Below are 6,000 nucleotides of genomic sequence, written 5' to 3' on the forward strand. Positions count from 1 at the left end.
TGCCCGTTTAATCGTCTCGATAAATGACTGCGTTTGAAGGAGAAACTTTGATTTGTTCATTGAAACAACAGGGAAAGTCAACTGAGGTCACAATAACTTGAACATTTTACTAGCGTTCGCAGTGATTCCTTAACCAAGTTTATGCATAATCATGAGAAACGAGTATAAATCTCCGCTGAGGCAGTCACATGTGATAAAAGTGCGTAGCGGATTGTCGCTTGTGGCTTGCGATGATGTTGGCTAAGATTTTTCAAAAGTGTGGAGTCTGGACTTACTTTTGAGTGCAGACTATGTACATGGTTCCAGCTTGAACTGATCAATATAAACTTTCAACTTGTTTCTTTAACATAAATACCTTCAACGATCTCATAAAAGTACCTTCAAAATAAAAATACAGTGGTGTTATTGGGTGGACATAAAATATATTCAGCGATACATTCGACATAGTGGAATATATTAATACTATAATCACAAGTCCAGAAATGGAAAAATCCCCAAACCAAGCATATTCGTTATGCACAGGGACCGCTTGTAGAGTACCCCGTATCCAGAACAGTTGTAACCTTACCCTTGTCATAATCTCTTGCCTGCCATAACACATCAGACAAAATGAAATTGGAATCAGTATGTAATAATATGCATAATGACGTATCTCTAATACTTTTGGGAATGAAAACATCTTTACAGATACTTATTATTGTGTTACTGTCTTTAGGCATAATAATTTCTATCTCAATGTTCTCTGAACTCAAGTTCTTAGCTTATGAAGGCAAAACTGTTGTCAACAGCCGTGGAAATGTCCGACAACCGAGTGAGTCCCTACTTGACGTCATACAGGTATTCTCTTTTCTGAGCAATACTATGCGTGTAAGGCGGTATTCTAGGTTATTTCATCGAACGAAATGTGCCAATATATATTAACATGAGAATTATCATCGTCCAGGGCCACAAGTACGATTTTAAATGACATACGGCAAACATTTGTCTCGGAATATTTGCAAGTACGTATGTTTTTATTGAATGTGACAACTAGCAAATAGGAGTCATTGAATGAAAGTACTCTATGAACATATCGTCTGGTATCCGGTGAACAAATCAAAACAAGAGCCCTTTACATATCCAATTTAAATTCCTTTTGAGACTCCTGGTTTTTAGCAGGGTCTGTCTTTTCAGGTTTCCACATTATCCATGGGCAGGACTTTTATTTTGATTGGATGGATTGCCATGTCAACACTAGATAATGAATTACCAGGCCTTCACACATCCGGGGTAAAACACATACATGTATATATGAATGTACATGGTACAATATGCCTGGCCAACCCTATCTTGTCCATAGTGCGGCACGTTCTTTTCGGCAGACCACTGCATACAATTCAGCAAGAAAAGGGTTTTATAAGTCAACAGAATACAGTGAAATATGTACGTCAAGAAAAGATATGAGATCGAGTTGTAGCTGCTTGCAAATGTTTGGTGGTTAATGACTGAAGGGTAACATCCATAGAATCAACCCCGGCGAGAGTTGTTTCCATATGTGGAACTAAAGCTCTTACATTTGTTGTTGGCTGGACCTCTTAATTTTTTTTCATCAAGTAAATCAGTCCAGATATTTACACCATTAATTACACACAGCGAAACCATCTGGAACTCTAAATGTTAAAATAATGTCTGGAACTTTCTGGAGTTCCAAACGCTTCAAAATATGAGAATTATTAACACACTTGAATATGTCTAGCTGATTATGAACATTGGATGCACGCGAAGCGTTGAGACATACACATCTTTCATTGGCCTCTGTTTTAATGTTGACAATATTAGTTCAGATAGAGTTATTGTTGTTGGCGCCTCGATAAAACAGCTGAAAACATAAATAACAGATTTGATTCATTATGTTATGAAAACAGGTGTACCGTGTCGAAAGCAATGGAGGGTACCACTGCTGTTAGATCACACGCTAGAACTATACATAAAAGTCACGTCCTCTTCAAGATAACGCTTGTCAACAAATTTGACGCTTCAAAGAGGGGCATATTTCCATCATATTGTTACGACACAGGGGTCTTTAAGCAACAGAAAAGAGCGAAGACTAGAAAGTTTCTTAAAATTCAACAAATTATTTTTATCCGCTGAATTGAAAGTGAACATTTTAAAAGAACTTACAGTTTGTTAATTAAATCCCAAATATTTCTGAAAGATCACAAGTCCAAAAGTACAGAGTATTCAGAATTTCAGCGGTGTTCCAATTGAATTCAGATTTTCAATGTACAGATGTGACATTAGTCTCAAATGTGATAATGTGTGAACAGTCTTCATATGTCACAATGCTATAATCCAAAATGTCCTTGAATGCATTCGCATTAATCACAGAATTAGTGATTTAGTCCAGGGAATATTAATAAGTATTTTGTAATTCCAGTGAATAATTTAAACAAATATATTAATCCTCTCAAATAAAAATTGAACGATAAGACCGATTCCACTTCGAACGTTAAGGTAGGAATGAGTAATCCTGAAGTAAACAACGTTATATAACACTGCACTCTACATAGGTACATAGGTAGCAATTGCCGTTTTCCAAAAATACTCTGTCATCTTAATGGAAATTCCAATCCGAATAAAATCAGATCTCCACTGCCTTATGTGAAAATTTGACAGCGACTGCTTAGGGACCATGTTCTGGAGACCTTTGAATTAACCATTAGAAATACAGTTTTAAAAAATCTGAAGTTGAATCAAATCTTTCGGCACACATTGATGCTCTTCAACCGTACTGTTTAGTGTGTCGAAAGCGACTATTAAAGATTCCATCTCATTGGCTGTAAAAATTAATGATATGATAATATCACAAGTCACCCGTACCGCTCCGGCGGCCTAAGCGGTTAAAGTGTCCGCCTCTGCTGCGGCAGATCGCAGATTCGGCTCCGGCCGAGTCATACCAAAGACTTATAGAAATTGCACTAGCAGTTGCCTCGCTTGGCGCTCAGTGTCGGGAGGCTAGTGTTAAGACTGATCTGCCTGGTGTCAGGATAATGTGACTAGGTGGAACATGATGTTACATTTCTGCCCTATGATGCCCCAGTGGCTTTCAAAATCTTTGGAAAAAGGATAGACACAGCGACATCTGTTAGATGTACATATGGTTTAGAGGATGGAGATTTATGATAATGGCAAAAGTCAGGTGTCAATTGTTTTCTCCGACTATCAAGTGCTGAAGAATGAAAAGAATGCCGGGTTGGGCTCAGCTTGCTTTTCAACTATTGACGACAGTAGTGGCACGAATGGATGGCCCTCGCATGGACATGGAAACCCGCGGTGGCTAGAACGAAACGGCAGAAGGGATGCCTTGTCGACCAAGAGACCAATAAGATATACCCCGAGCAACTAGCGACTATATCAGACTAGCACGCGCTATCCACGGTCTCCTCGCGGATTATTCAGCTTCCTCATCGGACGTGGCGAAGAAAATGTTCACGAACTTCTTCATCGCGGCGGCCTCTGCGATAGCCAACCTCCACAACTTCAGGCTTGGGGGCGGGGGGGGGGGGCCACCCAGCTAGCCATTCGTACCGCCTGAAGTCTGGCGGGTGAACTAGATGTTTACGACCACCCGGTACATGCCTGAATAAAAGGACTGTACGGCGAGAACCTCACTACTGAGAGGTCTTCAGTCGCCTCAGAACCACAGAAGACGATCTCTCCCGACTCACCGTTGTTTTCTCTGCAAATCATGTAGGACACTCCCTGGTATCTGTACTGGCCGAGCACATATCCAAATTCCGAAATTGTACGCTTTTGAGCGGTAGGAATACGGGGGAGGAGGAGCGCTGGGGAGGGCGGTCGTCTTGGGGAAGCACACAACGGGGATGGCAAATGGCGTGCCGCGGAGCTTAAGAGGACTTTTGTACAAGCAACAGATATTACCGTGATTCCTGCTACGTCCGCATCCTTTGCACGTGTGCCCACATCTTGTTCTTGGAACCTTGTATTTGTCGCACTCGTCGATGATGACCCTAAACTCTTCCTCAAGAATGGAACGGTTGTCCAGCGCTTGGGGCACGAAGCTCTAGATGCTGTTGACCTTGGACTTGGCAAGGGCACGACTTTTGCATGCATTTGACCTTCACGGCCTGGCGTCAACTGTCGTATGTCTTGAGCAGGGACAGAAGACCATAGCACAGGGCCACACAATCGAGGCATACCAATAAGATCCCGGTAGGCAAGATTCCAATCATTGCCTGCTTAATGGTGAATATTTGCAATGACGACCCATGTGCCCGACAAGTGGTTTCTATGGACTTGGTATCACTTTGGAACACCTCCTCCTCTATCCAGGACTCCTACAGTTAAAAACGTGTTATTCATCACTTAATATTCAACCTATGCGCACTCAATAAACTCTTTTACACTCTAAGATTCACGATGGAATGCAACAATGGGTTCTAAATGCCGTCCATTGGGAGACTACACAGTCAGCGTGGACATGTATTTGTGTTACATTTGTGTGCATTTGTGTGACAGTACGTCCCCACTCACACGGCATCCTGTGATTCACATAAGAAAAGTACATACTACACAACAGAAGGTAAGATATATCTTTGAGAACGACATGATATTACTTGTTACTCTCCATCTCACTCTTCATCTTCTTGTGAGCAAGGGCTTATCCAAAATTGTACCATTTCAAAATTTTAGTCATCTAGGTCTGGAACTCAACATTCAAGTAAACAAATTATGTCTCCCTCAGGAACTAGATTGAATTAGTGCAGTGGTGGATTCCTTGCCCATACGGAACAATCCTCCATCAGGAGAACACTTTCGCCTGCTAGGGTTGCTCATTGTGACGAAGACGTTTCAGTCCTAGATAGCTTCGTAAGAATACGGCTTCATGACTTCAGCTAGATTTACAGGATGGAAAAAGTTTCCGTTTCCCACAGCCTGCCATGACGGGTCTTTTATCCAGTTGCTTTTTTGATCTGTAACGTACTTGAAGAAGAAGTCTATTTTCTCAAGTGAAACATTTTTCTTCAATAATGTTTACCCGATCATAATATACTTACACCCTCCCAGTCTCCCCACAAGTATAAACTATATAGAAAGCGTGCTTTCTGCTCTAGTAGTATTTTAAGAATTCACAGGCTTTGGCGCAAATACAAGTATTGAGGGAAGATCTGTCTCTCTCACTGCCACATAGGTGGGCAGATAACATTTAGCTTTTGGGCTAAAAGGCTTCAACCTGGGAGAGCTGGATATGTTTGGGTAAATGTTATCAAAGAAACATATTTAACTGTGAAACAAATTAGCTTCTTCTTGAAATACATTACCTAATTATGATACCTTGGGAGAATAGGTAAGAAATGGGAGGGGGGATACATCCATATAACCCAGAGAGACTATACATTGTTCTCCAATGTATGTGAGACAGCTTTTAGATAACCCAACTGAAAAATATATTCCATATGTCATGAAGCGGCTTCAAAATGTAAACTATTTCCTCACATAAATCCAGTGAAAGTCATGAATTCACTTTCATATGAAGCTGTCGAATGACCCAGGAAGGCAACCTGTTGCATTACAGTTATAGATCCCACCAGAGCGAGTTGAGTCTTTAAGAAAAAAAAATCACAGAGATAAAAGCTAGAGCTGTATACTCATCTCCATCTCAGTTCACTGTTTGTTTAAAGTTTTTTTTTTTTTAAATCCACGTTGATGATAGCATTATAATACGTTCAAATGTACGCTATTTGATTCATGTTTTGCAGAATTATAAATCCCTCAAACGATCTTAAACCAATCATCTAGTGACAAAGAACTAAGTCGCATAACACAGAAAATTGAAAAGGAATATCCCTTGCTTGGTAAAAGATCTGGGAGCACCCTAGCATGAAGATATTGTGAGTTTCTACAAATGATACTGATCCACTATACAATATGGTCACAATTACCAACAACAGAAAAACATTAGACTGCTTCTGACCATTTTTGACAGCATCCTGGCATTAT

The sequence above is a fragment of the Sinohyriopsis cumingii genome, chromosome 11 (genome assembly GCF_028554795.1).
Source record: "Sinohyriopsis cumingii isolate HCF-2022 chromosome 11, ASM2855479v2, whole genome shotgun sequence".
Lineage (NCBI taxonomy): Eukaryota > Metazoa > Mollusca > Bivalvia > Unionida > Unionidae > Sinohyriopsis > Sinohyriopsis cumingii.